The following is a 23,185-nucleotide window of genomic DNA, read 5'->3' as shown; positions in this document are numbered from 1 at the left end:
CAAGATGGTGGTCCACCGTTGTTGGGACGTGAATGGATAAGGAAGATACGTTTAGACTGGCACTCCATTCAGGCACTGACGGTGACCAGTAAGGAAAAAAACAATGATGACATCATACCTGAACGATTAAAAGACATCTTGGCCAACGCCAAAGAAGTGTTTCAAGAGAAACTAGGAACCTTGAAAGGCATCACCGCCTCAATAAAAGTGGAAGATACAGCAATTCCAAAATTTTTTAAGGCAAGACCGGTGCCATACGCAATACGTCCAGCAGTCGAGGCAGAGCTGAAGAATTTGGAAAAGGCAGGCGTATTATCCAAAATAGATTGGAGCGAATGGGCAACACCCATCGTTCCAGTCATGAAAAAAACATTGAAAAATAACTCTGAGGAACAGAAAAAAATTCGCATCTGTGGGGACTTTAAGGTGACTGTAAACCCGGTCCTTCACACGGTACAGTATCCTCTTCCGAGGATAGAAGATATTTTCGCCTCACTATCCGGAGGGAAACGTTTCACAAAAATTGACTTGGCACAGGCATATCTACAGATGGAGGTTGAGGAGACCGCTAAAAAGTATCTCACAATAAACACACACAAAGGCCTGTACCAGTACAATCGACTGGTTTTTGGAATAGCATCAGCTCCAGCTATCTGGCAAAGAGCTATGGAGCAAGTCCTGCAAGGGATTCCGGGGACTCAATGCTACCTAGACGACATCCTTATAACAGGAGAAAATGACAACGAGCACCTTGCCAATTTGGAGCAGGTGCTCACTAGGCTGAAAGAACGGGGCCTACGAGCAAATCGCCCCAAGTGCGAATTTTTCCAAAATCAGATATCATATTGTGGCCACATAATTAATAAGGAAGGGTTGCATAAGTCACCTGAAAAAATTGAAGCAGTTATAAAAGCCCCAGCACCTGAAAATGTTTCACAATTAAGGTCATTCCTGGGATTAATAAATTACTATCATAAATTTTTACCGAACTTATCAACTATTCTACACCCTCTTAATGATCTTCTACAGACAGGAGTGATTTGGAAATGGAACGAAGACTGTAAACGTGCCTTCCATAAATGTAAAGACTTAATCACATCCGAGAAAATTTTGGCTCATTACAACCCATCACTACCAATCAGACTGGCGTGCGATGCATCCTCTTACGGCATAGGAGCGGTATTGTCCCATAGATTCCCTGATGGCTCGGAACGGCCGATAGCTTTTGCGTCACGCTCATTGAACTCAGCTGAGCGTAACTATGCCCAGATAGACAGGGAAGCACTCAGCCTGGTATGGGGAGTGAAGAAATTCAACCATTACCTACACGGACAAAAATTTACCTTGCTGACTGACCATCAACCCCTCATCTCCATATTCAACCCTAAAAAAGGTGTCCCCATTATGACGGCACAAAGACTACAGAGGTGGTCCCTTTTTCTAGGGGCACACCAATACAACATTGAATACAAAGGGTCAAAACAGCATGGGAATGCTGACGGTTTATCACGCCTACCGTTGCCAACGATAGAAGAGGCACCTACAGTAGACCCAGTAGAGATATTCCACTCTACCATAGTGGAATGTCTACCGGTGACAAATTCTGCCATTAAAAGGGAGACAAGAAATGACCCTACTCTCTCACGGGTCTACGATTTAACAGTGAAGGGATGGCCAGCACATGGCGAACCACTGTTGCCAGCATTCTCACAAAGAAGAGAACAGCTGTCAGTGTGCCGAGGAACCTTGATGTGTGGATCCAGAGTGGTGATTCCACCCAAACTCCAGGATAAAGTGCTAAAGGAGCTTCACGAGGGGCATCTGGGTGGAGTGAAAATGAAGAACCTAGCTAGGGCGTTTGTATGGTGGCCAGGTATCGATGGAGACATCGAAGGCATGACCAAGAGCTGCCTAGGATGCCAGAAGGTCCAAAATGCTCCGCCACAGGCCCCTCTACATCCATGGGAGTGGCCCTCATCTCCCTGGCAAAGGGTGCACATCAACTTTGCTGGTCCATTTATGGACTCAATGTTCTTAATCACAGTTGATGCACACTCCAAGTGGCCAGAGGTAATAAAGATGTCCTCCACCACCACGGAAAAAACCATCACAGTATTAAGGACCATATTTGCCAGGAATGGGCTGCCGGAGCAGATATGTTCTGATAATGGACCGCAATTTGTGTCCAAAGAATTCAGAAAGTTCTTAAAGAACAATGGGGTAAAGCACTACACGTCCGCCCCATACCATCCCGCCACCAATGGATTGGCTGAAAGGTTTGTCCAGACCTTCAAGAAGGCCATCAAGGCCATGGGTAATGAAGACATAAAACTTCAGCACAAGGTGGATAACTTCTTATTTGCATATAGGAATGCAACGCATATGGTTACTAACCAAACTCCCGCCATGATGTTCTTCAATAGAAACCTAAGATGCCGGCTGGATTTGGTCAAGCCCAACATCCGAAGGGACGTGGAGAACCGGCAGTTTCAGGGCATGAATGAAAGCCCAACTAGGGCCTTCCAGATAGGCCAACCGGTTTTGGCCCGGGACTACCGTACCGAGAAATGGCAGCCTGGAACTATCTGCACACGATTAGGACCACTGATGTATACCGTGGACATCGGAGACAGCATAATAAGGTGCCATGCTGACCAAATCATCAAGTCATCCGAAAAGGGACAACCTACACCACCACTCTATACATCTAACGATGAAGTAGAGATACCCATATCTATCTCCGATCCGGTGATACTGGAGCCCGATGAACCCGACACTGGCCTTCAAGCCGAATCAGCCTTGCCAGAAGAACCTACTACACCACCAGAAACTACTACACCCCCGAGGCGTTATCCGGACCGAGTCAGGAAGCCTCCTGAGAGACTAACTTATAATTAATTAATACAGCAATGTATATTATTTTGCATATAACATGTAATTAATAATTACTTAAAATATGATGTACTAGTTAGCTAGAAGGGGAGGAATTGTGGTGTATGTGCCTTTAAGAGCAATTATGGTGTATGTGCCTTTAAGAGCCCCAGGTGTGCGTAATGCCGGTAATTGCCACTTGGCTATATAAGCCTGTGTATTGTGTATATCCTTTAGAAACACCCCCCCAAGACTTGCTTAGTAAATACACCCCACCCCCCAAGACTTGCTTAGTAAATACCTATGAACCAACTCCTGTCTTCAGTGTCTTTATCTACACACGGACACTGCAGATTTGGTAGGTGATAACACATTCAAGGACTTTGGAGAGGAAATGGAGGTTGGAGATGGGGCGGTAGTTTGCAAGGACGGAGGGATCAAGGGTTATTTTTTTGAGGACAGGGGTGATGACGGCAGATTTGAGGGAGAGGGGGACATTACCTGAGGAGAGAGAACCATTAACAATATCAGCTAACATGGGAGCCAGAAAAGGAAGTTGGGTGGACAGCAGTTTGGTGGGAATAGGGTCGAGGGAGCAGGAGGTGTGTTTCATGGGCGAGATGAGTGCAGAGAAGTCATGAGTCGAGATCGAGAGAAACTGGAGAAAGATGTGAATTCAGGGCAAGGGCAGGGGGAACCTTTAAGGAAGTTTGGTCCAGTGGGCTAGGGGAAGGAAGGGAAGTGGCAGAGGCAGCTGAATGGATGGTCTCAATCTTGGAGACAATGAAGTCCATAAGCTCCTCACACTTGTTATCGGAGGTGAGGGTGGAGGAGACCGGAGAGGGGCTTAAGAAGACGGTTAGCAGTAGAGAATAGGAGCCAGGGTTTATCTTTACATTGTAGGTTTAGGAATACCAATCCATTAGGGAACATGGCACATCTTGGGTAGTTTGTTTCAATGCTGTTTTTGTTGGATAATAATCATGGTCACAGACATTTCTGTGCTGCTCGGTTGGAGATCTTTAACTGTCGGTCACTCTACCACCAGCTGCAGCTTAGAGAGTGGGATAAAACACTAGGAAATGGATTAACAAAGCGTGTTTTACTCTGTGTGTGTGTGTGTGTGTGTGTGTTAGGTGGAGTCGATCCCATAATTCGAGGATTGTTGGGCAGACCCGCCAAACTGCAGACGCCGGATAAGATGATGCCAGACGAACTGCGGGAGAAGATGTTTGAGTTGACCACTCATTTAGCGCTGGACCTGGCTTCTCTGAATATGCAGCGTTCCCGGGATCACAGAATCCCAGGTAACAGGAAGGCAAACTCATTGTAGAATATAACTCAGAAAAACATGTTGTTAAAATGCCAGTTAATCCAACAATTTCGTCACATTATCACGAAGCCAGCAGGAAAGTATTGGGCTCACTCACAGAGAACAGCTGGTTCACCCCAGTGCAGATTGGAAAATGTGTGGAAGGGCTGATGTGAATATTGGTGCCCAGTGTAGGGTAGCAGAGGGCAGGCAGTGGCTGAGGAGCTGGGAAAGGCTCTGTGGGATCATCTTTCAATCACCAGAGTCTGCGGAAATGGGAGCAGAATCACACCTCTGGGTCTTGGGTCTGTAGCAATTATTTATGACTTTCACACCTCCCACTTTAGGTGTTAGAGTGGGGTTCATAGATCTGAATCCACCATTAACAGATACACGGATTAAATAAGAACCCAACATACCGATCCTGCAGTCTTCAAGTGCCCGGTGGCCTAACCGACGATCATTTAAAGTCTGTTAAAATCTTTAGACGTCTTCTCTTCGTTCGAGCAGAATACGTTTATCCTGGTCGACTGCAGTAAAACACGAGGTATTGTCAGCATTTAACAAGGAGAATATAACGGGATATATGACAAACTGTGTTTACCAATATATGGAAAAACAATTGCGTTTTTCACAACTCAGGGTGCCCCAAAGCAATTTACAACCAATGAAGTACTTCTGCAGTGTAGTCACTGTTATAATGGCCCAGTACTTCGGGTCCCAACGCGTGAGTAAGGACGGGGTACTCACGCGTGGACCCGATGAAAGTGCCGGTTTCTTGCATGCACAGCGTATGCGCGGGAAACCGGCATTTCCTCCAAGGGGTTCAGAGGTCCAACGCCCTGCGCGCACGCTTTGAACTTTCTTCTTTTTTACAGGTTTGCCCGTGTGTAAGGGCCTCAACTTTTTACGAATGTAAAAAGGAGATGTAAGGACTTGATTCTTTAAGGTAAGTGGTCTATTATTTAAAATTATAACATTTTTTCCACAGCTTTATTGTTTTTAAGGACTTTACAGTAAGGTAAGTGTATTTTTAGACCCTATTTTTTTTTAAAATTTGAATAATTGTTTAAAATAGTTTTTTAAAGTTATTTATAGTTCATTTAATTAGTGGGATGTTTTTTAAATTTTTATTTAAAGTTTAAGTAGTGTTTTGGGCACCCGTAGTTTTCATGAGTTTGACGGTTCTTACGATCAAACTCATGAATGAAGTTTTCCCTCCCCTGATTGGCTGCCCAGTGCTCACCTGATCCCAGCCGCACATCGAACTAACTACGCCGCGGGATCAGGCAAGCACAGCGCGCCAACAGCTGAACCCGGCCAGTGACAGGAATTCCAAGCAGTCCCAGGCTTCAGCTGTCGGCGCACCGGGTAAGTGCACATCAGGGGCTTGCATGCGCGGCAAGCCCCCGAACCTAATTTCTGGGCCAATGTAGGGAAAACGCGACAACAGATTTGCGCACAGTAAGGTCCCACAAACAGCAAGGAGATAAATGACCAGATCATTTGTTTTATCGACGTTGGTTGAGGAATAAATATTGGCCAGGTCACCAGGGAGAATGCCCCTGCTCTTCTCTGAATAATGCCATGGGATCTTTTACGTCCACCTGAAAGGGCCTCGGTTTAACAGCTCATCCAAGGCAGGGCGTCTCCAATACTCCCTCAGTAGTGCACTGAAGTCGTAGCCTAGATTATAAGCTCAAACCTCTGCAGTGGAGCTTGAACCCACAGCTTTCTAACTCCGAGGCGAGGGTGCATAATCCATTATTACTTCAGAGTAATTAAACCATATTATATAATTACTGCAAAGTGATTACTTTATAGATTTGATAACTACAGAATAATTAATGTCAATTGTGCGCTTACTACAGTGAGTACTGCATCATGATTACCGCTTATCATATAATCACTACAGAATGATCATTGCATACTCTGTGATTACTGCAGAATAATGACTGCGGAGTAATTATTGCAGAAAAATAACTGCATTTTCTTTTATTGCAGATTAATTACTAAAAGTTTGATGATTACTGCAGAGTAGCTTTTGTATATTCTGCAACCACTAGAGTAATTACTGCAGGTTCTGTGATTACTTTGCTGCACAGCATTTGCACCAAGTTTCACCGGGTGCCCAACGAAGGAATCATCCTCTAGTTGTGTAAAATTAGTGATTAAAAGGCTAATGTGTGTTCTAATGGACTTCAAGATTAGGTTAGTGGGTTGTGGTGGGCTGGTCTGGGGTCTATGAAGTTGTACGACTCGTGTTCACACCCCCGCTAGCTGGTGAGTGCTTAATCTCAGGCAGTGCCACTGGAGGGAGACACTAAGCAGAAGCCGTTCGACCCGCCCCCACCACCCCCCACCCCTCCCCCTGCCTCCCCCGTCTCTCACAAGCTATGGCAAAATAAAATAAAAAGGGCGAGTCCCTCCAGACCATTCCACAAACCTCCGCTTGGTGAGCTTCAGAAAGGCAGAGCCAGGGTCCTGGCAGCAGATCACCCACCAGCCTTTCTAAGCTCGGGATGTTGTGTGGCAATAAAACAGAGTTCATCGTGCACTTTGTCCAGTGCAACTAACACACATTAGCTGACAGATGTATTTTACCTTTTTCTCTCTGAATGTCACAGGTTACAATGCTTGGCGGAAATTCTGTGGCCTTTCACAACCCAAGAATCTGATTCAACTTTCTGCATTACTCAAAAGTGAGCGATTAGCAACGAAACTCCTCAACCTGTACGGAACTCCAGACAGCATCGATGTGTGGGTGGGGGGAAATCTCGGAACCCTTCGTGGAATGTGCGAAGTTGGGCCCTTTATTCGCCTGTTTAATAGGACAGCAATTCAAGAACAGGTAATGGGCAATATTACCACAACAAAAACACCTGAAAGCTTTGAGATTCGTTGAGTTCTGGGTTTCCACTTCTCAATCAAGGGATCGTAGATCAGAGACTCAGGGCTTCCTGACACTCCAATCTGCCAGCTTGGATTGTGATGGGTTCAGTCAGTCATTCGTTGTCTTGCTGGGTAGTGCATGTTGAGATTGTGGTGATGGTTTTCCATCAATGAACAGAAAACTGTGAAGATTATGTCACTGGCCTTTTCCTCTCCAAAAACGTGTCTTGTGTCAACCAATTGGAGACCCACTGAGACCATGAAGAGCCAAACCCAGCCTTAATCACTCAGCCTCCTGAGGAAGCTCAAAGGTAGTGTTCCTAAAATCAGAGTGCTGCAGTCACCACCCCGTTCCCGCTCCAAGGCAAGTCCAGGCACCCCTCTGATTCATGGGGGAGCCTCAGTACTAGGTGTGAATCAGGACCCTATGACATACATAGAACCCGATGCAATTTCGAGAGTGCAAACTCTGCCCAGTTGTACCGGGGGTGAAGCAAAAAAGCCAAAGATGAATTTATGCCCCAATGGTCTGTGATTAGGTACAGGACAGGAGATTAGCGGCAAACTATGTTACAGCTTGCCATAAGCAGAGGGACAACCATTAAACCTAAAAAAAGATTATATGCATATTATATGAGTGTATAGTTATACACACAGGGATATATCTGTTTATACACTGTATGGATAGATCTGCGTTTATGTGTTCAACCATAAATGTTTTTTCGGTGCTTTGGCAACATAAGATGTACCTTGTCATGCCAATAAAGCAATTTGAATTGAATTGAATTGTATTGGTTAAATGACAGAAGTGGTAATGATGTAAGGCAAATGGAGGCAAGAATGCTGTCCAGGCCTGTACAGTGAACATAATGGACAATCCTAGTTAGATCTTCAGACTGTGAAACTGAGTCTGTTGCTTAAATTGTAGAAAGTCCAAACTCCTCCCCCCATCATACCTGCTAAATGTGGGTTCAGTGACAGTCCTCCCCCTCCCAGCATTCCCTGTCGTCCAGCTGCTGTACCCGAGCTCAGTGAATGCAGATGTTCTCTGTGGAGTGTTGTCAGTCAACAAGTTAGATCTGATCTGTACGTTTCAGTGACTTGACAATGACGTTTCCCCTTTGTTCTTTAGATTCTGGTGGGAACATGAAGGAGTTTTTACTGGCAGCCAGCGTCAGGCTCTTGCTCAAATCTCCATGTCCAGGATAATCTGTGAGAATACCAGGATTCAGTTTCTTCCTCGGGATGCATTTAGATTCAAACCATACCCACAGGGATATGTAAACTGCAGCCAGATACCACAGGTAGACCTCAGTGCCTGGAAGGAGGATGTGAAAGGTACGGTATCTCTGGCTGGGCCCCGCCTTCACAAACCTGACATTACGGTTCATTTATGTTTGAGTCTGAAACTAACCCAATCTGCTGGTGTAAGAAAAGAGCAAAGCGAAGCTGAGAGCGGGGACTCTGAACTCCATTAACATTTCTCTCTTTTAGCGATTCGGACTTTTCATTCAGAAGTGTTTATTGTCTGCTGTAACGTTTTCTACCTGCTCTAGTGATTCAGGGACAGAAGAAATGAAGGGCCAATGGAGTTAAAGACAAAATCATCAGGAGCAGGAAATTTAGACCGTTAACATAGATCAGACCAGCTATCCACCGCCTCATCCTACCACTCAACCCCACCTACTCATCTTCTCACCTCATTCTTCAGCTTCACCCAATCCCTCAAACATACCTCTCCCCAGTACCAAGTCTAATTGCCTCCTGAACCCACTGATGCCATCTCCTTTGATGTTCTTTTCCTGGTAATTTATTCCATAACTCTGTTAGTCTATTTGCTCTTAATTTTTAGCTTGTGTCCTTTGGTATTTGATCCCTTCAATCGCCCTGGGTCAGATCTCTCAATGTCTCCAGAGGCAGTAATCTCCATTTTGTGATCAGAACTGCTCACAGTACTCCAGATAGTGTCTGACCAGCACCTTATACAACAATAATACAACCTCTTTACATCTGAACACTGTCCCTCTGCTAATGCCACTGTTCGATATCATGGCACTGATTGTTACAGGTTCCCGGACTGGGAGGGGTGGAGTGAGTCAGATATAAACACTGCAAACTGTGGATCAATATTCCTTGCTGTGCTATTAGTGCCACACACACACAGCACGACACAGCACAGCATAGCTACGTGCAGCACAGCACAGAACTGATACATTCCTGTTCTTTCCTGACCTATGAAACACATACTGTACCAAACGACTCAGAAGGATGAAACCAGTTAGATATCCGACTGGCACATGTCCAAAACACAGGCAATCACTAAAAGCTGGTCGCAATAGTTTCCATGAGTTCTTTTTCAGTAGTTGGAAATGTCTTTATTTATTCATGTATCAAGAAGAAATGCCACTCAGTTCTTCCATGTTTGGTTATCTTTCAGGGGATTGAATGGCTGTGGACTTGCTCCATAAGACAACACATCCTTCTCTCTGGAGTGATTGGCTGGATAGTCTTTATTCATTTCACATTCATACACAACACTTCTTCAAATATTCCCAGTAACTCGAGGCTTCCCCTCTCCTGATTAGTGTCTGCTTGTTCCCTTTACAGTGACCCCCTGCGGCTCCATCCCTGTTGTCACTCACGGCCATTTCTCCATCTGTAAATCTTCGGTCAGGTACACCTGTGAGTCCGGATTCAAGCTGGCGGGAGGGGATACGAGAAAATGTCTGAGTGACGGACAGTGGAACTCTGCACCGCCTAGCTGTATAGGTAAGAGCTGAAATCCAATACCTCAGTGAGTGCTATTGGTTGACATCGGGTGTTAAAGGTTTGAATATAAACACAAAGGCGGTAATTTTCACCATCATCGTCTGAGCGCTAATCTGGGAGAGCGCATCACCCATCTAATCTCCATCCCATTGAAATCAACAACAGGCGAGCAATGCGTTCCACGAGATTATCACCCAGGCGGTGAAGGGGAAAACCAACCCAAAACATTTTAGTGTATTTGGCCCATAAACACGTTATCAACATCTCAGAGACTTGCAACTCTGCCATCGTATTTTACAGCATGAAATTTCAGTTGACCCGACTCTCCATACCTACTACAACCCACATGTGACAGAGAAATGCTCCACAATAGGGCCTTACACTCTATTTATCCCTCAGTATATCATTTGTCCTCCTGCCACCTGACATTCCACTCGTGCCCATTGGCCAGCGACTGCTTCCTGCCGGTTTCGGGCAGGAAACTGACCAGGTGCATGCAGATGAGCCCAGGAGTTAAAATCACCCAGCTCTCTCACTGCCAAGACCAGGATGGTTTGCTGCCCGCCTTGCCCACCGCTCACCCCATTCCTGCCCTGAGTTAAAATCGGCCCTAGTGTCTCATTGCTATTCTCCTTCTGTAAAGATCTTAGTTTTGGCTCCAGAATATGTCTTAGATTTTATGATGTGCAGATAAACGTGATGATCTTCTCTTGCGGTTCTTTCAGATCCCAAGTGGACTGGACCTCAAGAAGCTCATTAGGACCTAAAGGAGATAGCAGTCGGATCTCAACTTGATCTAAAGAATTCAGCCTTTTCTGTACAACTTACCACAAAATATCTGAAACCAGGAAAACCAATTCAATGTGGATATGAGATCTATAATGGCCAGGGAGTATTCTATTGTCTAACACTTGTCATATACTGGGGTATATCATATTTCATATCACTATCCAGCGAGCAAAAGTGCAACTTTTACCTAACAGCAGACTGGCAAAAATGGGCTCAATATTTTATCAGGAAGCACCATCTGAGGCACTTGCTCTTTACAGTTTAGTAAGTTTTCTTTATTTCCAGATGTACACAATGATCTTTACCAGTAGAATGATAGAGGGATCTGCTCCTGGGTTTCCTTAGTAACCTGAGCTGGGAAACCAGGAGCCACTGATGGAGTCTTTTCAACACAAAAGCTACTTTTCATACTTGACGCTGTTGACATGTAGAGCAAACCCAGTTTCAGTTGAGAGGTCTGACCTTGTGATCAGGATCAGTCTCAAACTCCTCTCCCCAAACATTACACCGGGGGCATCGGGGGTCATTTATCCAAAGAGCTGAGATTTTACCAGTCGTTCTGTGACTTACATTTTTACAATTACCACTTCTAACGGAGAGATTTTCAGACCTGAATTCGGAACAATTTCCAAACCACACAGTAAACATGATTCCCTCAATTCACTCTCTGGACATTTTACATTATAGTTTGTTTTATCCCCCTCCAATATCTGCCCCATTGAAGGAACATTAATGGAACAATCCACAGTAGCACCCAGGCAAGGCACTTACCAGCTTTCTCCAACTCAAACTGAACAAAATGTTAGGGGCTGAGCAAAGGCCTCTCAGCCCATTGTAGCCCATTCCTTTAATACACTAACACTCCCATTGAAGCCCATCACTTTAACACAGTAAAGTCTCCCATTATAATGCCCAGCACAATTTTGAATATTCCCAACTTGACCCTATTGCCCTGCTCGGCAAATTGCTCCAAATGTTGATTGCTCTTTCAGTGAGGAAATTATTTCTAATGTTTCTTGAAACTATTTCTCAGTATTTAAATGTTATACTTTTCTTGTCTTAAATTAATAGACCATCTGAGTCTATCTTATCTACAAGATTTAAAATGTTATATCTCTCAGTGAGATTTCCCCATATCCACTCTCTCTCTAGACAGCAGAGCTTAAGCCTCTCGAATCTTTCCTCACAGCTCGTCCTTTTTTCACATCACCTGATTGTCTGATTTTTGCCTCTCACAGGAGGTGGGAGGAAGGGAGAGTTGGCACATGGGCATGAGATCAGTGAAGTATCAAGGCCAGTACATAGGGGCCTGATGGCCTATTCCCATCCTCAATACATAAACATAAACACTGGGATCAATCATGTTGCATCTCTCTGCACCCTCTCCAGTGCATTAATATGTTTTTGTGTTGCAGGGACATGAATTGAACACAATACTCCCTGTGTAGTCTGACCAGTGCATTGTAGAGCCACGGCATAACCTCCAGATTGTGTATCTGCTGCTCTGGTTATATATTCCAGCATTGTGTTTCCTTTTTCAATTATTTCACTACATAGTCCAGACATTGGCTGTGATTGGTTGACCGTCCCTCCCAGCTCCCTTTCTAAGTCCCTCTCTGCCAATTGAGTCCATTCACTGCATACTTAGGGTGTTTTAGCTATGGTGCAAACTTTGTCACTGTTAAATCTCAGTTGCCATTTGTCTGCCCGACTGACTTGCCCATTTTCTCCGAATCTTTTGCTACATTCTCTGTCTGAACTGCTCCCCTACTTTAGTGTTGAAAAGTTTTAACTTTGGCTCCTGAGAGCTTTGCCCTGATAGTTCTGACGTGGGGCACACCGTAGACCTATGGGAAATTGATCCCAAGCCATTATAATCTCTTCAAAGCTGGATACCTGAGGGTGAGGCAATGGGACCTTATGATCTTGAGAATGCAGTTTTACAGACACATGGATAATAGAGGAACATTACCATAAATGTAAATTCATGAGTTATAGCCTCCCTGTACAGGAATTGCTGCATCGCTGTACTGTGAATACTGCCAATCACAAACCGCACTCTGATCATCAGCTTCGAGAGTAGACTGTCAACAATAGAGACAGTTCTGTTTTACAAAATGAGAACAAAAATGTTTTTGTATTTCATTGATCTGTAGCAGTTAATGTAGGGGGTGGCGTGTGGTGGTGTTTGGCGCGTACGCCCAATCAGTTATGCCTCTGACTGCTTATGAGCGGTTCGAATCGCTCCCATGCCCCTGGGTTCTAGACACCGTACTAAGGTACAGGCGGCGATACAGAAAAGACTCGAGTAGACAGGTGGTTTGGATGTAAGCAAAGCTCAAGATTTTATTAAACAGAAAATCAACACAGTCTTACGAGAAGTAACTAGTGTAAAAATTACAGGCAAATACAAATAACTACACTTATACAGGGAATGGGGAACACATGGCACATCGAGGGAAAACAACTATCTTAACAATCCCCTTATCCTTATCCCACTCCCTATACCTAACTAGATTAAGCTATGAGGAGCCAGAATTTATGCTCACCAATCAAAAGGGTCTGCTGAACTCAAAACAGCGGTGGGGTTCGGGGTTCGCTCTTGGTGCTCTCTGGAGCCTGCCGTCGTCATGTGGTCTCCGGGTGCTGCAAGGGCGTTGTCCAGGTACGAGTACCCCAAAGTTAAAGTCTCTGCTTGGGTGCTTTACCTTGCAGGGATGATGGTTCCTCTTCCTCAGCTGACAGTTTGAGTTTATATAAAGATAGTCGCAGGTTGGCTGAGACTGAAGGCCCGATCATTCGAAGCTTGTCTTCAGTCGTCTTCCTCAATTCGTCTTGCCTTAATTTGTCTCCTCAGTTCGTCTCCTTAATTCGTCTCCTCAGTTCGTCTTGCCTCCTCGCCTCGTCACGTCCCGCCTCGCCTGGCCTGGATTGTCCGTGTCCGCCCGATGCAGTGCCTGGGCGATTCCAGATGGAGTGGGGAAAAGGCACGGGCAGAGGCCAGGGGGTAAGCGCGGGACGGGGAAAGAGCAACAGCCACGAGGGCGAGGAGCAAGGGGAGGCCAGAGAGAAGAGAGAGATTGCTACCCGGGGCCTTCAATTATACTCCTTTCGAAAACCCTTATCTGCGCACCAAATCAGATTAGTTCTTTGTCTTAATCTTGGCGGGCTATTTTAAATAATGGTAGCGATCTATACTAACTGTTTTTAGATGACCGGTAATCGCATCTACTGGCCCGATAATTGACTTGTTTTGTTATTAATACACCTTGATGGGCCTGTCCAGCCTCGATGGCTTCCTTAATCTGTTCCCGATTATTTATGCAAACTGCTTGATGACCTTAACTATAGGCCTAACTGGATTTTGATTTGTCTCCAATTTGATCTAATACATAATTCAAAGTCCTGTCTGGTTTTCAAAATGCAAAGTCTCTCTTCACAGAAACTGTAGCTTTGGTTTCGATTTCTCCACGAGCTGCCTGTGCCGCAGAGTCCAAGTTTTTAAAATCCCACAGGCTTTCTGCCATGAGGCGCGGACGCCATCTTGGGTACCCTTTATGATTTAAAATGTCCATGCAGGGTCCCTTTTATTAATGATAACCTTTGGGGAAATGTAGAAATTTTGCAAATCTTACAGTTAATGAAAACCATTGTGTGGCAGTCAGAATAACTAATTCTGATCGTGCGTGGAGACATTCGTAGGAGTGAATATCTAATATTCATATAAGGACACAATGGTCAGTCATTGTATCTCCTATAATCAGACTCTCTGCATCCACAGGACATTCAGCCTCAATCATATGTTGTCAGTAACTGAACATTGTGAGCAGGTAATAAATCCGAGGAGTTTACACTCCAGCTGCTGTTTAACATTAGAAAGATAAAGGCTCTCATTTGAGTTCATTACTCTCATTGGGCTATGAACCTGTTCTCATTTATTACTGTCCATTTTTATGTCTGTTCTGCTGTGACCTGTCATCGAAACAGCTTCACAGCAGCTGCTTTGACAGATTTTAGCTGATGCCCTGTGACAGCTCTTGTCCAATGAGAATGCTCCTTCATGTCGACCAATAATCTAAAGTCTTTATTTTTTGGAAGTACAAAGGCTAGATTTACAGTGTGATAAATGCCTTATCATCGGGTTACTAATGAGATTAATCCAGACCACTGGCTGCAGCCCCTGCCCTCAGTCTCTCGCTCCCCCACTGACACAGTTCCTCCCCTCACTCTGTGGGAACCACTGGCTGCAGGTTGCTGCTGGTTTCTTAAAGGCAGATCCTTCGCTGACTCTGATGATTGTCTTTTTTTCCTCCATATCCACATTGTTTGTGTTCTTCTGATTTGCAGTATTTATCAGTTGTTCTTAGAGCTTTGATTGGAGCCAATTATTAATATGGGTATGAATTAGCATGGGGTAAATTAGAAAATATGTCTAATTCATAATCTGAACAAGCGACTGTAAAGAATCTGTTCTGAACACAGCGGCTGATCAGCAGTGTAAGACAGATTATTAGAACTGTCCTTTCAAAATATTTATTTTTTTGAAATTTTGATTGTATTAAATTTACAATAAAGTAACATGAGCTCTCAATCATTTCTTGCTGCTTTTCTCTACCCTTTACAGATGGAAAGTGGCAATACGTTAACGCAGTTTTAGTGTTTTAGTCTCCTCCACAGTTCTAACACCTGCACAAATCTTCATACGATCTACAAAATGGTGGATCATTCCCCCAGCTCCTTCATCTAGGTCATTAATACAGATATTAAAGAGCAAAGGCCCTAACACCAATCCTGTGGGACACCACTGGTAACTGGTCTCCAAACAGATTGTTAGCAATGTTCTGCCTTTTGCTTTTGTTGGGGACTTACTTATATACACTTAAGGCATAGATATCAGTACAAAATTGGAACCTATTCACAGAATACCTGCATTCATTATCTTGAGTTTTCCTAGACTAAGCAAACTAGTTGTGGGACCAATGGCAATGGTACAGGACAACACTGAAGCTTAAAGGAGAGAAGAGATAAATTGGGATGCAGTGATTCGGTGACAACAAGCTGGAGTTTTAAAAGTTTTCAGCTTGTAGGAATAAAGGAAGACTGAGGGAGAAGGGGAGTGCCATGGTTTTCAGGTCCAGGGACAACATGAATTAGGGTATGAAATCCATGAGTCTTAAGGGTGAATTTTCACCTTCACCATCTGGACGGTAACCTGGCGGAATGTATCATCCACTCGTTATAGAACCTGCCCAATTTTCATTCTATTGCGATCTGCTCCACCAGATTACCGCCCATGCAGTGAAGACAAAAATCTACCCCTTGATTTCAACACACTGAGGATTCTCTGCTGATCTGCTGCACAGTCCATTGTTCCATTTAATCCACACTATTACCCTGAGATCTCTCCTGATCAGCACACTGTCCTACTGTTCTAGTTAACCCACACTACACCTTCACATCTCTTTCCTAATTACACCATGTCTCACCATACCATTGAATATACTGAAAACGACAAACCTCTCTCCTGATCAGCAGACTGTTGCACCTTCCACGTAACATATACCTACTCCTTTAGTGCCTTGCCCCTTTACATTTAGTTAGATTGAACTGCATCTGCCACCCACTGGTCTCATTTATCAAAAGAAACACACAACCATATTTTCCTCTATTGAAGAAAAAAAGGATGTGTAGCGGTACCACCGAGTGTCCCTTACTTATTATACATAAATCCCTTTAACTTAACGATGTATTATATATATATAGTTTACCTGTATGGGGCGTTGCCCCTTTAAGAACGCGACTTAACGCGATGACGTCATGTCGCAAGTCACGTGACGCCCCAAGTGCGGGAAAACGCGAGCAACGCGATGAAGTCACGATGCAAACGCAATGACGTCATCGCGCAAACCTCCTGACTGCCTAGTCAGTCCTCGTGGCGTCCCCACTGGGGAAAGACCTGTTCCACGACTCTCCTGCATCGTTCTACGTTGTTTGCTGTATTTCATCTAATTCAACATTAAAATCCTGTTTGTTGTTCTTCCGAGTCAAGCTCCATTATTTGTTAGGAATACGCCTATTCCTACATGGGTGACCCAACGACGTGAGGACGGGAATTCATCAAAACCTACAATTGGTGACCCCGTTTTCCGTGAACATTTTTCACGGAAGCAGCGCACAGCCTGAACCCCATCTCTGTGAACAATTTCACAGAGGAAGAGCACGGCGAACAACATCCGACAAGCAACAACCGACGAACACCAATTCCTACAATTGCTGACCAACGACAGATGGCGACCCCGTCTTTGCGAACGTATTCGCAAAGGAAGCGCAGCCTGGAGGTGATCCTGTTTTTCACGAACGTAACGCAGCCGGACCCCGATTTTTGTGAACAATTTTCACAAAAGAAGCACGCCATGGAAGCATCAGCCGTTTCGCTGTCGCTACCGCAATTCAGGGTGCAGCAACCGCCCTCGTGCTTTCTTCAGGTAGCAGCCCCGTTTGCCAAGAACATCGATGCGGCGCAGACCAACGAGGTCTCCGTATTTGTCAGCTCTACCGCCTTACGGATCGTCCGCCTCCACGACATCTCCCAACGCAACAGCAAGTATACATCCCTCCAAGCGTGGGTTCCACAGGTTTTCGGGCCCACAAGATCGTAGCGCGCCCCCGCGGAGATGCCACGAGGACTCGCTCCTCACGAACCACGAGGACGCACTCCTCGTGAACCACGAGGACCCATCCCTCACGAATCACGAGGACGCACTCCTCGTGACCCACGAGGACCCATCCCTCGCGAACCACGAGGATCCTTCCCTCGCAAATCACGAGGACCCATCCCTCATGAAACACGAAGACTCATTCCCCGCCGACGATGCACCAGCCCGTCAGCCTGCTGGTTGTGTTTTCTACCACGCTTTTCGGCGCGAAAGCGAAGCGTTGCCGCCCTCCCGGCAGTTTTCCCCCTAAATCAACAATAATTCGAAGCGTTGCCGCCCTCTCTACAGTGTTCCCCTCAACAAGCGCGAACCTCTACTGATGCTGTAAACATCGACGACGGGTCCAACGGGCATCCCGCGGCCGCGATCGGCCACGCGAAAGTTGCTGTCATCACCGATCACTGATCAATGCAGCAACGGTTCACTCTCTTTTGTGTTACCGTCGTAGCACTATGGCACGCACCATTCCGTGCATTCCAGACTGCCGAAGAGTTTGCTCACCTGTCGAAGAGTTCACCGACCTCGCCCGCCAAGTCCTCCTGGATCGCCCGTTCGGCGTTCCTGCAGATTCCGTCAGACTGGGGACTTTTTCCAACAACAACAGAGCCATGGTCTGCGTCTGCCCAACCTGCCCATCACTATGACGCAGCCTGCTGTTTCGCCTCGGCGCCCGCTTCGAACCACGGGCTGCAGAGGTCATGCGTCTCCACGGTCCTTTACATAGCTGAATACGTTTTATTCGCCATGACGCCGCGGTTCTTCGCATGGCTGGATACGTATTATTCGCCATGACGCACGCGAGGATCCGCTCACGACCAGCACCTTTCGACCTCGCCCGCCAAGTCCAGACAGCACGACCGCCGAGACCACCGACCACCCAGCGTCGTTGCAGCACACCAGTTACGATTGTCCGCCTGACCACCAGCCACCCAACAGTCTCCGTCTCGAGACTGCAGGAGTCGTTCGGACAGGCTCGTCAGACTACCTCACCTTTTGTCGTTCATTAAAGCGAATTCTGGGGGGGCGTATGTAGCGGTACCACCGAGTGTCCCTTACTTATTATACATAATTCCCTTTAACTTAACAATGTATATATATAGTTTACCTGTACGGGGCGTTGCCCCTTTAAGAACGCGACCTAACGCGATGACGTCACGTGACGCCCCAAGCGCGGGAAAACGCGAGCAACGCGATGACGTCACGACACAAACGCGATGACATCATCGCACAAACCTCCGGACTGCCTAGTCCGTCCTCGTGGCGTCCCCACCGGGGAAAGAGCTGTTCCACGACTCTCCTGCATCGTCCTATGTTGTTTGCTGTATTTCATCTAATTCAACATTAAAATCCTGTTTGTTGTTCTTCCGAGTCAAGCTCCGTTATTTGTTAGGAATACGCCTATTCCTACAGATGTCTATATAATTTTTAATTAAATTTATGATGCATTCATCCAATCTCGGGAGTGCACAGTTTACAGACCTGGAATTCGTGACAATGCGACTTGTCGAGCAGAAAAGATGAAAACATCCAATCGTACTGCATCTGTATTAATGACCTTTAGCACTTCTCAAGCAACTAAAAAGTCACTTAACAACTGAGTATTTTTGACAGAAATATATCAACCGCGAAATCTAAAAACCTATTCTACTCTCATGGCCTGGAGACACTTGTCACTGGCAACAATTCCTGGATAGTTAACACTTATTAAGGAATAAAAGCCCCTTGGGAAATTGGTCCAATCATGGCTAACAAGAGAAGTTAAAGATATTGTTCGATTAAAGGAAGCGGCTTCTAATGTTCCAAAAAAGAGTAGTAAGCCTGAGGATTGGGAGGATTTTAGAATTGAGCAAAGGAGGTCCAAGAAATTGATAAAGAGAGATAAAAGAGAATGAGAGTAAACCAGCAAGAGACATAAAAACAGACTGTAAAAGCTTCTATAAGTAAAAATGAAGAGATAAACAAAAGTAAATGTGGATCCCTTAGAGGCGGAGACAGGAGAAATTATAAAGGGGAGTAAGGAAATGGCAGAGACATTAAACAAATACTTCGGCCACGATTTTCCCTACCTCGGCGGGTCTGTGGTGGGTGAGGTCAGTGGCGGGTCGCAGCCTCGCTGCTGGCTCCATCACGGCCTCCGACATGACTTTCCCCTGATTGGGCTTGTTAAGCCCGCCCAGTGCGTTTCCCAGTCCAACTGAAGGAAGTGGGTCTGATGATGTCATTTGAAGATGCGTCGTCAGCCGGTTTCCTTAAAGGGACCATGTGCAAATTTACTTTGACATTTGTGACTGTGGAGAGGGTTGGTATGGTTGTTCGTGCTGCTGGTATGCCTGGTGATGCTGGTGTTGCAGCTGATCGTGGTCAGATTCTGAGGACCAAGGTGAGAGAGTATAAACCATACCCATGCTGATAGAATAGATGATAGGTGAACTGTCAATCATGAGAGAGGTTGTTCCAATGAGGTGACACTGGATAGAGAGTTTACTCCAATCACTTGCAACCTGCATAAAGCTCAATCTGCCTTCCAAATGCAGTAAGCAACAGCTTCTGATGTTCGAAAGTAAATAGGTGTGAGATGGGGGCTTTTATAGCACATTTCAAGCTGTCAAGTAATGAAATGATTTCATGGCCATTCAACTCCCACCCTGCTTAACAGATGTGATCCCCAAGCTGCGCGGAGCTGGTAAATTCTAAAGGTGAGCTCAAAACTTTGTTAACAAGGTCATAATGACCTGAATTGCCTCCCCCACCACTGTGTGTCAGGTCTGCTCAGCGTTGACAGACCAGATATTTGGTAAAGGCGCGTGGCAGCGGGTTGACAGCGGGGTCCCGACCAGCTGTCAAAAAAATACACTGCCACCTGACCCGCCACCAATCACGCCCACTGACCCCCTCGGAAAATTTCCCCCTTTGTATCTGCCTTCATGGAAGAAGACACAAAAAACATTCCAGAAATAGTGGGGAACAAGGGTCTAGTGAGAATGAGGAACTGAAAGAAATTAGTATTAGTAAAGAAATAGTACTGGAGAAATTAATGGGACAAAAAGCCAACAAATCCTCTGGACCTGATAGTCTACATCCTTGGGTTGTAAAAGAGGTGGCTACAGGGATAGTGGGTGTATTAGTTGTGATCTTCCAGGATTCTCGAACAGTCACAAAGTAGCAAATGTAACCCTGCTATTCAAGAAAGGAGGGAGAGCGAAAACAGGGAACGACAGACCAGTTAGCCTGACATCAGTAGTAGGGAAAATGCTAGAATCTATTATTAGGGACATGGTAACAGGGCACTTAGAAAATCATAATATAATTGGGCAGCGTCAATACAGGTTTATGAAATGGAAATCTTATTTGACAAATTTGTTAGCGCTTTTTGAGGTTTTAACTAGCAGAGTCGATAAGGGGGAACCAGTGGCTGTAGTGTATTTGGATTTTCAAAAACATTCAGTAAGGTGTCACACAAGAGGATATTATACAATATGAGGACCCATGGGATTGGGAGTACTTGGCATGGAAAAGGATTGGTTAATGGACAGAAAAAAAGTTGGAATAAACGGGTCATTTTTGGGCTGGCAGGCTGTAACTAGTGGGGTACCCCAAGGATGTGCTTGGGCCTTAGCTGTTCACAATCTATATCAATGACATAGATGAGGTGCAATGAATCCAAGTTTGCTGATGATACAAAGCTAGGTGGGAAAGTAAGTTGTGAGGAGGACTCAAAGAGATTGCAAAGGCAGGTTAAGTGAATGGGCAAGAACATGGCAGATGGAATATAAAGTGGGGAAATGTGAAGGTAGCCACTTTGGTAGGAAAAATAGAAAAGCAGAATATTTTTTAAATGGTGAGAGATTGGGAAATGTTGATATTCAAAAGGATCTGGGTGTCGTTGTATACACATCACAGAAAGTTAATATGCAGGTACAGCAAGCAATTAGGAAAGCAAATGGCATGTTAGCCTTTATTACAAAAGGATTGGAGTATAAGAATAAAGACGCCTTACTGCAATTATATAGGGCCCTGGTGAGACCACACCTGGAGTATTGTGGTCTCCTTACCTAAGGAAGGATATACTTGCCTTAGAGGATGTGCAACAAATGTTCACTAGATTGATTCCTGGGATGTGGGGATTGTCAGATGAGCTGAAATTGAGCAGACTCGGCCTATATTCCCTAGAGTTTAGAAGGACTGTAAGGAAACAGGCTGCACCACCTTCTCTGGAATCGAGCATTCTGTGAGGAAAATAAAAATTCTGAACTTCCAACCTCATTCCCTGCTTCCACAATTTATACTAGTTGTACCTTTCCCCATCATCTCAAACACACTATTTACTTTCATGGACAAAAATACAGTTAAACAGATATCTCGGAGTTGTGGGGCTGTAGAAGATTACAAAGATACGAAGGGGCTAGGCAATGGAGGGATTTGAAAACATGGATTAGAAATTTAAAATCGAGCCGTTGCTAAATCGGGAGCTAATGTAGGTCAGCGAGCACAGAGGTGATGAGTGAACGGTACTTGGTGCGAGTTAGGACACGGACAGCAGAGTTTCGAATGACCTCAAGTTAACGGAAGGTGGAACGTGGGAGGCCAGCTAGGAGTGTGTTGGAGTAGTCAAGTCTAGAAATAACAACAGTATGGATGAGGGTTTCAGCAGCAGATGAGCTGAGGCAAGGGCGGAGTCAGCCAATGTTTCGGATGCGGCAATAGGCGGTCTTAATGCTGGCGTGGATATGTGTTCAGAAGCTCATTTAGGGGTCAAATCTGACACCAAGGTTGCGAACAGACTGGTTCAGCCTCAGACAGTTGCCAGGGAGAGGGATGGAGTTGTAAGCTAGGGAACAGGGACCGAAGACAATTTTGTGGCGGGAACCGAAGACTGGCAGAGTGATTTGTCTAATCGTTGCTTAAAGCTGCATGATTCAATGATTTTATCAATGGAGTAAAAATGTGTTTCTGCTGCACTTTATAAAATGGGATGGTATGTCGGTGGATTTGTTCTTTGTTCACATGCTGACTGTGTGTGAAAGTCTGACTGTGCAACGGGTTCTTAAATCCAGGGCTGGATGAGGAGACAAAGCCTGACCTTGCTGGGTCCACGGTGTAACTGCATTGATCTACATCAGAACCAAAGAATTTCATTGTTTCTGTGGAGATCCTTTTGGCAGAAGTGAGGGCCAGAACAACAAGACCGCACTGAAGGGAGGAAGCCCCATAAGAGGGTTGTTCAGGCTATATGGAGTGAGGTGGCAAAAGCTGTCAGAGCAACCTCCAATACCCCATGAAGTGCCACACAGTGCTGGAAGAGATTTAATGGCTTCTTAAGGGTAGCCAAGATGAGTCAATCCACAGTTACCAATAGAGATCCTATAACCACACACACAGCCTTCACTCCCCACCGCCCACCATTACCCATGCTCCCCTTCTCTTTCAGCACTTGGGTGCCATGGAAACTCATTAATGCAAAGGGAAACCTCTCCAAACACTCAAGCACCATCTTTACTCTAAACCACTGTGCTAACTCACATCGCCTGCCACAAAGCCCACATCTAGTGTTCAAAGCCACTTCAATTAAAGAGACCTGTTACTATGATATGCATGCTTTTATTTGGGATGGAGAATAAGTGATGTAAAAGATGCTTTATAAAGGTCTTTTTATTTTATTTCCAGTGGGTTGTCACTAGGTGAAGTACTGAGCATGAGTGAGAATGAGGAGTTGAGATGGGTAGAGAGGGCGAGTCCCAAGCCTCCACAGAGATGGAGAAACGACTGCCCTGAGCTGAAGGGTCCAGGAACCCGGATCCCAGGACCCCAAGTCTTCCAAAAAGCTGTGATGAGGGAG

The 23,185-nt window shown here is 45.3% G+C and overlaps 1 pseudogene across 1 annotated transcript in view; it reads left to right on the top strand.

The window, feature by feature from the left end:
- LOC147102160 (eosinophil peroxidase-like) overlaps positions 1-16,669 on the top strand; it is a 123,339-nt pseudogene extending 106,670 nt beyond the window's left edge. The window contains exons 8-11 of the transcript XR_015073303.1: positions 4,008-4,178; positions 6,811-7,034; positions 8,208-8,413; positions 9,683-16,669. The product of XR_015073303.1 is annotated as an eosinophil peroxidase-like (transcript). The remainder of the gene's footprint in view (positions 1-4,007; positions 4,179-6,810; positions 7,035-8,207; positions 8,414-9,682) is intronic.
- Positions 16,670-23,185: the final 6,516 nt, after the last annotated feature.

The sequence above is a fragment of the Somniosus microcephalus genome, chromosome 22, assembly GCF_052327205.1.
Source record: "Somniosus microcephalus isolate GS21.2 chromosome 22, FLI_Smic_1.0, whole genome shotgun sequence".
Lineage (NCBI taxonomy): Eukaryota > Metazoa > Chordata > Chondrichthyes > Squaliformes > Somniosidae > Somniosus > Somniosus microcephalus.
The sequence above is the reverse complement of the archived record's forward strand: the minus strand, read 5'-3'. Positions and strand labels throughout refer to the sequence as shown.